Genomic DNA, 10,413 nt, shown 5'->3' on the forward strand with positions numbered 1-10,413 from the left:
ATGCATTATTCCTCTATAAGGAAATTGGGTTTGAGCTCAGCTCTGTTGGAGCGAAACTATCCACCCTTCTCTGATGTGTTCATAGGATGGAAGTCCTGTGTGTGCGCACACACAAAGACACAATCAGGAGAGATATATCCCTTCAGTTATATCAAGATTTACTTCGGATCACAGTAAGGCAAAAGGACATCCTTCCTGTGATTACGCTCCAGACAGATGTACTATGCAGAGACAAAGAAGGCTGTGTTGAGAAGCACTGGTGCCATTCTGCTCTGCCGTATATCAAAGGCTATCATGAGTAAAGATGGATGGCATGCTAGTAAAAGGGTCACTGAAAATTCAAGGACACACACTTGTACACTCAAAGACACTTATATTGTGTATCAGAAAATATTAAATGAATGTGTATGCATGTAAAACACTAAGATGCAATTGTTACAAGCTCCCCTCATTATCTTTGGACCAACACTGGGAAAAGTTCATTTTGTGTCGGCGTGAATTTTGTCACTACCCTTTTGTTCTACATCAGCAACCTACATCGCCACAAACTGGCACCCTGCGTCATTACCACAGCAACTATTGATCAATGTGGAGCGCTGAGATGTAACAAATCAGATTTGGTCCCTAGCAAATGACAGCGTGGACAGTAAAGCTTCAAAATAGGGTTTGATCAACATGTCGCATCTGCCTACAGTGTGAACATGGCCTTATGTCTTTTTGGTCTCATCTGTCAGCTGTGGAAGCAACCCCCCCCCCCCTCCCTTCCTCTGCTCTAGCCCACTCAGTCACATTTTATTCTGTTTCTCATTTCCTTCAGTCTGTACAACCATCCTCTTTTCTCACTGATGCTAAAAAGACTGTAATTTGCGGCAAGGTTCAAGTGTGCACCAAACAGCCAGCGCACAGCACAGCAAGGACCTTTTATTCTGTTTCCAGTGGCAACATATTGAGGCCTTAACAAATTCAGATGAAGAAGGCTGGAAATTGAAAATAAGATAGTGATGCATACACACAAACGTGTGTGTACACACACACCCACGCACCCACACACGCACACACACACTTTTCTGGACCACTGATCAGTTCAAATGAATAGTGTAAACAAAGAGAGGTGTCCAAAAATCCCAAATAAAACCTTATTTTAATCGTGCAATCATTGTTGTTTACTTAGTAACGCCAAATGGAGTTCCAAAGTTTAATAAATCAGACGTTGATGGCATAGCACGCTGTTGTAAGACTTTTTGCTTTTTCATCCAAAACTGCTTTGCACTAGATAGGGCGTACTCCTTCATGTCCTTGTAATTCATGTTTTAGTATAAGGAGGTACGCTGCCAACTTAAAGATGGGTTTGTAAACTATAAACGGCCATATTTGACATTTTGAGTTGAACGTCCTTTTAAAATGTATTTATTTAATGGGGAAAATGTGTTTATAATAATATTTTTTTTCCCATTGCACACCCGAAGCATATTGAAGCATTTTATAAAAATTCAGACATGAACATGTGCTTACTGTTGTTCCCTCTCCATAGACCACTTTTCAGTGATGCTGCTGCATTGTGAGTGTCTTTCTCTATGAGCCCTTAACAGTGAGCACTCTGACCAGATGGTCCGCTTATCAGCTCCTCTGTCTGAGTGCAAGCAGCGTCAGGCACAAGGCAAGGAGTAAATATTTGTCAAACACTGAGAGGCAGATGGTTTTTCATGTGACTTGAGAGGAGCAAGAATCAAATAACCTGTGCGCGCGTTCACAATTGTTGTGATCGTGCAGTTTAGGGTAAAAGAAAAGACGGTACACATACAGGTACAGTATGTTTATTCTGTTATGTTGGATTGTTTGTTTTGTTTTTTCATAAGATTTTTCATCATAAAACTATTAAGGGTCCCATGTAGTCAAATTCCATTTTTCCAATGTTTTATGCAAAAATAAGTCATAATTGCTGTGACATGGTTTAAGTTATGTTTGTCCAGTGTTTGCAATGTGATAAAAGTTGAGTGGATTAATTTTTGACGTCATTGTCAGATTTGGGCGTTCAACAGGCAGATCAACAGAATGTAAGGACGGAAGCGCTTTAAAAGGACGAGGACGGACGGGGTTGGAGGACAATTATTTTTATGAATAAGGACAAAGGGACGAGGACGGAAGGGTAAAGAGGTCGCGGACGGAGGATGGACCAGCAAAAAAGTGACAACAAACCTGCGTATTGTGAAAAGCTAAAACTTTCAATCAGCTGAAAACCTCACAAAAACTGAGGAATAAATGGCTTCAATTTATTTTTAGAGAAACTCCTAAGCATTTCACAACCAGAATTGTGTGGCGTTCTGACACATTTCGTGGAGCATGGTTATGCCAATGAAAGCGATCACACATACTAAAAATACATTTCTGGGTTTTTGCGACACAGTCACACTCACACATATACATACAATGTACATTGGTCGGTACACCATAGAGTGCTCTCTTTGTGGCCTTGAGTTTGTGGGGTGTGTTGTGGATTAAAAAATATATATATAATATGTAATTAATCAGAGTACTGGGCGGCCAAGAACATTTCCGGTGACGGGCCGCTGAATTTAAACGGAGCCAACACTATGAAAAGGTATGGCAGCCTCAAGCCACCCACATATCGGTAATTACCAATCGGAGAAAAGTTGTTTTCCATACCAAATGAACAAGAACAGAGACCCAGTTGGATCAAAATTTATTTTCATATTGAATATTGATGTGAAAAATGGCCTGTTCAAAATGACTGGCATTTTTGATCATCTGAACCCACATAGCAAAGGCATTTGGGCCAGTTCTGGCATGAAGCTGGCACAGGTGGTATTCAGTCGGCACTGGCGTATGGCATGTGAACCGAACATGGCCCAGGACCGGCAAAGGAGGTAATGTCTTGACTCTGGCATGTGGCACAAAAAATCACACGCACACACATACCGAGACAAAATCTAATCCGTCAAGAGGGGAAATGTACAGGCAGCACAATTTTACAAACATGGAATTTGCGAATCAGAGTCCCTTTCCAATGGTCATGTTTTAAGAGAGTCTGGCTGCAACTGACCCATCACCATGGAAATGAATCATACGAGAAGACGGCCAGTCCTTGCTGCCATGGCAACAGACTTAACTCCCTATAGCTCCATTCAATAAAGCTTTTTACCCGTAGAAAAATACTACTTTTATTATGTAATTAAAATCCATAACGATGATATTTTTCGAATTTAAGTACTGCCATCTTGATGGAATATTTGTGCTTAAGTATTTGTGCTGTAGAAGCATAGCACGTTCAAAATAAATAAAACACCCTCTAAAACAATACTTGCATTGTAATGGGTTTTCTGGTTTGCAGTTAAAATGAGTGAGTTTCTCTTTGTGCAGTGCTACAAGCAATATTAACATCAACAGGTGGGAAGAAAAATACTAGTCAACACTACCCTCTAGTGGTATAAAGTGTTTTCTTCAGCCAACTGTACAGCATATCAGTGCCCTGAGGACCTCAACAGGCACACCACTGCTTTGCAGTTAAAATATGACTTTGAGTGTGACTTGCATATCAACAATGAAAAAAAACCCACGCTATTAAATGTCAACCTAAAATTTCCTCAATTATGTTTTCTGTTTGTTAGAAGAGAAGTGAGAGGAGAGGAAGTGCAACATCCTCCCTTTGGACGCTTGAGGATGGGTGGAGCTTTACCACTTCCCATACACACTTCAAGAATGATCTCTGCAACTTGAAACCACATTATTACACTACCCTTTTCTCACATGTACTCAAGTGCATTACGAGGCAAATTCCCACACTAAATAATCCTCTGGTATACTTTAGAAAAGTATCTCCTGATGCATATGTGAAAGCATGGCTCTTAAACACAATTTTATAATACTAAACCCTGTCTCCGTTCTCCAGTATGTGTTCATCTTCTCATGCTATCTGGCACGTCAAGCACTGTGTACACCGTCTTCACAAAAGCTCAAAATAAACTAAAGTAATACAACCGGCAGCTCATTAAGACTGCACACAGTCTCTGTGTAAGAAAGCGTTGCTTGCCGTGGGCTTTATTAAAGCTCGAGTAAACATGATAGCAGTAGACATTCAGTCCTGTGTTTGTTCAGTGGCCATAAGTTGACATTATTCCATGCAATACAGAAGGTGGGCCAGGACACAGAGTAAATGCCATGCTCCAGAAATAGCAGCAGCACATTTTCTCTTTTCCATGATGCAAACATGAAGATAACATTTACACCCGCCTTCCCCCCAAAAAAAACTATGTTCGGGAACAATAAGCTGAGGTGAGAGGTTTTCAAAGAAGAAACATCCTCTTCCTACAGTCAGCAAATCACAAATCCTCATTTCAGATGTGTGTGCGTGTGAGGAGGGTTGATGGCAGGGGGCATTTGAAGGAATAAGTTAACTTAAATGGCTCAGTGATGTTGCTCCCACTTGTCAAACTCTGAGGGAGGTAAAGCACGATATCAGGAAAGCATAAGTAGGCTGATGATTAAATGTCTAGCTGAACACAAAAATTCAGTAAATGGTCATTCTTGTGATCAAGCTTATTGCACACAAATTGAAAGGGAGTGGCAATATTTTGATCCATTTTTTAAATAGTCTTTATAAATATAAACCTAAATCTCTCTTAGTTTTAACATCAGATCTCTGATTTGCACAATTGCATTCCCGAAAGTGAAAAAACTAAGCGATGGTTTAGTTGTCATCTTGTTCACAATCTCATAATGTGAATGGCCTAATAAGGTTTAAATTCCGATTCTCATTGGCATTCGTGGATTAGAAAACAGAGGTTTGTGTAAAAAGCTGAACACTGATCAGCTGGAAAGGTGCATCGAAACGATTAGAGCAGGTCAAATAAATGTAACATGTGAAGGTCATCGTGCATTTTAGGTTCATTTCACTTGAATGCCCAATGTCTGTCCGTCCATCCGTCCGTCCGTAGATCTATCGATCTATCTATCCACCCAACCACCCATCCATACGTATCTATCAATCTATCTATCCATCCAACCATCCACCCACCCAAACCACCCACCCATCCATCCATTCCTCCATCCATCCACCCACCTGAGAAAATTCATCCATATGCAAAGTGATGGATCCAACAAAAAGCCTTATTAAAATTCACATCAGAGCAAAAGTCGTCTTATTGCATCCTTTCTTGAAAAGCAGAGACGAGGAGACCACACATGCTCATAAATCTCTCCCAGTATGCCCCAGCGTAAGCTTCAGTTTTGGTTTGAACTGAGGTGGAAAGAGTTCAGTTGAGGCGGGCCTGAGGAGCGTGTAAATCATGTGTGACAACTGTTAGCTAATTAGCAGCACATGCGTAATGAGGAAAGTGCAAGGCGACATTTGCAATGTGAGGGTAAAACAATCTGCGGCCCAGCTTGCTGGTCCGTAAGTAGAATTAAAAAAAAAAATTGTTTGGGTAGATTTCCCCTTTAAGCATCAAATTAAGGCATGAAGGAGGGATAACTTGCAGCATCTACACGCTTTCCCTGAAAGATCACATTTAGCAAAATGGTTGTGAGATCTGAGTGCTGTACAAGTACGGATGCATTACAAACAAAACAAATAGAAAACTGCTCTGCAACATTGCCGCGTGTATGTTTTTGAATGAAAGGGTACAAAATGCAAAGAGAAATTGTTTAAAGGCCATCGGAAAATTTGATGAAGTTATACGCCTGAATCAATCTAAATATTAGATTTTAACTGCAGTCTGCAACGTATTGCTCCGTATGGCATGTTACTTACGTTTACTTTAGATTAAAGGCAGCGTGCCTTACGCATTGGACATTCATTTTGAAGTCCAAAACTAGATCACATTTTGTAAACGGAAGTTATATATTGCGCGAACAAACATACAGTATTGTAAAAATGCACGATTCCAAACATTGTTCAAAATTGCAAGAGAACAATGACAAAATTCTCCTTTATTTTTGTATTTAACTCATTCACTGCCAGACAATTTCAGACCCTATTTTACTCTAACTGTTTGAAAAAAATAGAAAAAAATATAAATTCCTGCATGGGATTGAATGGCTGAGCTGTGAATTAATACTCCCTACTTTACTGTAGAATGGGTATAAAAACAAACAATAACAATCCAAAACACAGTCATCAGAAGGCCCACAATTATTTAAAAAATAAATAAAAAATATGTGTATTCGTAGAAAAAGAGAGTCAGCCAGCAGTTACTCACCATAGCTTGCGGGGCATCGTCACACAATATTAGAATGGCGATCTGCTGAAAACTGCCCGTGCTTCATCCCCTCTCTCCCTTAATCCTACTTGCAATATTCATCAGCACTACTCCAAGACAAGAACCACAAAGAGATGCATGTGTTTGCTAATGAGACACAAAGGTAGAGGGATGTTCTCTTTGTAGTAGAGCACCCGAGATTAATAACAGTGGGAGCAAGAGGGATGGGATGGAAAGCACTCATTGATCTCTTTAATATGTGCTATGTGGCTATTTATCCATCTATCTGTCTTGTATCTGTCATTCAATATAAACATGCATTTCACAAAACACATTGATATTCTAGCCTAACATTTAGTTTACTCTCTCTGCTCCAAAGAGCCCTTTTCCCAAATCAAACGCCTAGATCAAAAGGGCGCGCGCACACACATACACAAGCACACACTTCATGCAAGAGTCACGACTCGGTCATTCATATTCAATGCCACTCCAGAGCCAGCAGTCTAACAACACCTGGCCAGGAAGTGAAAGAGACAGGTGCGATTGTGTATGTATCCATGACACCATGCAAAATCTATACAATAGTATACATTTTACATGAAAAAAATGGTTGCCCGCCAAACAAACGAACCAGGGAAACAACAGTAATCTCACGTATTCCCACCAGCTCATATGGTTTGCGCAACATTTTTTATTTTGACATGAATCCCAAACCTTTGTTGGACACATCTCACTACATTTGTTTTACATAAACTACAAGTTCACTGAAGCTTAAATACACACTATTGGAAAGCATAAACCTCATTGCTGTACTGTATTCCAATTATGGTACAAACCCCAATGGAGTTAGGACGTTGCGTAAAACATAGATCAAAACAGAATATATAGATTTTTTTTTAATCTATATTCAATTGACTCCACTACAAAGACAAGATATTTAATGATCAAACTGGTACACTTAGTTTTTTGGGCAAATGTTCTAGCATTGTCAATTTGATGCCTGCAACACGTTCCAAAAAAGCTTGGACAGGGTCATGTTTACACTGTCTGACATCACCCTTTTTTTACATTAAGTAAGAGTTTGGGAACTGAGATTGTTGAAGCTTTTGGGACACAGGTCGGGACTGCTGGCAGGTCAGTCTAGTACTCGCACTCTTTGTAATGAAACCACATTGTTGTAACACGTTTTGACTGTGGTTGAAACGGCATACGTTTGTCACATAAACTGTGAACAGACAGCATTGTGCCACATCAAACCGACAGCGGCATACATTGCAACAAGTTACTCTGAATAAAACAGCACAACATTTTCAAGACAAGTCACACATGAATTAAACACCTACGGTACATTTCACATTAAATAGCTCCTTTGTAATTAAAAAAAACCCAAACGTAATTAGAGGTCACCACTGTCAACAACTCTTCTGCGTGTATTGACGTTTTGGATTCATCATAGCGTGACTTTGAAATATAGCTTAACAAATCAATGACCCTGAGGGGGTATTTCCAGTACCCTTTATTGGTACAGTAATTTGTGTCTGAATTGTTATTTTTGAAAACCTGTGATTGTGTTGTGGGTCATTTGTGAAGCAGCCTTTGAGAAGTTGAATTCTGACACAAATAGCAAGTAGATGACACACATAGTTTAGCAACAAGGCTGAGTCAGAGAGCGTTACAGAGTCTGTACGTGTGAACATACTGGAAAAAGCAGCCTGGATACAGATACAATTAACATGGACGGATGGATAAGGACAAAAACACATGCAATCATCACTTCTCATTGCTACGGCAAACACCATGATTGGGCTTCGCACTTGAATTTCACAAAAGAAATAAAGCATGCAAATGACAAATCAAATGCCACACTTGCTTGCTAAAACAGATGTTAAATTTACACGATCCTCGGCCATTACAGTGCCATGATGAAATGTAATACAACATCCAGATCACAGAAACAATAAACATGTTTCTGTGAGGGATCAAACTATCAGAGATGAGCATTCCGTCCCAAGGACGGAACAGTCCGTCTGTCCGTCCCAGACGCACACCCATCACCAAAGGTGGGTCATAGGGGGCCGTGCCCGCCCACCATATGCACCCCCATTTGAGGCATGGCTTTCTAAAAATAAAATGTGTATTATTATCATTCTATTTGATCATAGTAGCTATTTTTGCGTGAAACACTAATGTTAAGTTGCTTATCACTGAGACAAAAATATAAAGAAACAGTGATGGCATTTTTGTTTGATTGACATTTTTGTGTGATTATGTGCAACAGCCAATCATGGACTTATTGAAACCAATGCCCGGTATGCAGGCGTATATGCGACGAATATGTCAATGTTTGCATACGAGAGTCATGCACATTCTTTCAAAGTGTGGCATTGTGTAATGTGGCAAGACATGTCTGTGGAGGTTGAAAGAAAATTGTAATTTTCAAGTGATGTTGTAACAATGGATTCACTATGCCCCTATTGTTCCTGACCGGAAAATCCATCTCCATGTGTCCAATCCCCATGGTTAGTTCCAGTGGGAAGCTGATTTTTAATGATGCTTCAATGTATGCTCTCCAAACCACAAACAGAATAAGTTGTTCCAAAGACATCAGAATCCCTCCCTAAATCAAAGTTCTCATGAGACCTTCTCACAAGCATGCATTGTTTTTCTAATGTACACCACAAAGCCACTATAGCCACGATATCATCTTGAAGGGAATTTAAATTATTAACTCATTATCTGATCTCATGCACACTAAAGCAAATTAATTATTGAGGATTTTTTTGTTTGTTTCCAGCATTGGAAAATCGGTTTGGATGACATTGTGGCACAGTCTCACTTGATCCGTAATGTGGTAAACTGCAATGTCTTAATCTCCAGGAGCACTTTTATCATATTCAGAATGGTTACTGTTTTAATGGTCCTTTTGTTGAACTAAACACATTTTCACAATATTATAATAACAGGGCATATGAACAAAATGAAACACCATTTATATCATTGATTCTATAAAGTGCTTCGTTACAGCTGCAGTGGTTGTAATGTGAAAGCCCTATCTCAATAAAGCTGAGTTCAATTTTGGTGAGAATCCGATGATGATTTATATATATACATAGTATTCGTTATGGCATCCGTAGAGTCCTTGAATCATTATGCCTCGAAAATCGAATGGAAGCTGAAAAACAATGCTATGGATATACAATATGAGGTCACTTTTGAGATTTACTCACCGGGGTTTCAATGCTGACAAGGTAGACTTGTCGATCCTGTAAGAAATATGGGAGACAAAAAGTTAATGATGACAATTATCTCAGAATTACACAGAAAGCAGCAGTTCTGTTTGCCGCTTTTAGCGCTTTTGAGGAGACATGAGAGACCAAGACCATGAATATTAATGAGTTCGTCGGGGAGATTTAAAACTTCAATTCCGCATCACAGGGTTTCCCTCGAGCGCTCTGTCAATGCCATTCAATTTCCCATTCCCATTTTCCATCGCATCGTATCCATATGTTGCACTATATTCATTGCATTGGTAACCACCACAAACTACCGTACCAGATCTGCTGTCTCAGGATTGATCTATTCAGCCATAAGTTCACATTTTTGCAAAATGCAGAGAAAGCCAGAACTATCAAACATACAGTACTTTTCTTTCTTCTTGGAGGAATTTGTGATGCAAATTCTTAAATCTCATTTAATTTGGATACCTGTATATAGTAGTGTGCAACAGTTTGCAGTCTATTATACAGGGACAGGTTGATTACATTTGTATTTTCCTTTACCATGTCCAGTTGGTGGCTTTTGTGACTCAATAGCCAACATGGAGCTTATGAGTGGCGTAAAATGGCCCCAGTGTACAGTATATTAGGTAACTTGCAGTTTTCATTTGTAGCTCCATTCAAACGCTTGCCCTCATGAGCATCGCAGGTAAGCTTGAGTTTACCCCAGCTGACTTTTGGAGAAAGGCAGCAGCACCCTAGGCTGATTGCCAGTCAGTTGCCGCTTCCTTAATGTGTCTAAATTAATTCTTGAAAAAAAAACAAGACATGTTGTTTCTAAAGAAATTGAAATCCAGTATAGCGAATAGTTGTCTGTGCACTTGTGGTTTAACAAGCTCATTTCATCATATGCGTCATGTTGTGCTGCCTCAGCCCTTGTGGGGAGGTAAATGGCCCCAATGTGATGCTTTCAGTGTTAGAAT

Source organism: Filicampus tigris, chromosome 7 (genome assembly GCF_054856515.1).
Source record: "Filicampus tigris isolate MCC_2025a chromosome 7, RoL_Ftig_1.0, whole genome shotgun sequence".
NCBI lineage: Eukaryota > Metazoa > Chordata > Actinopteri > Syngnathiformes > Syngnathidae > Filicampus > Filicampus tigris.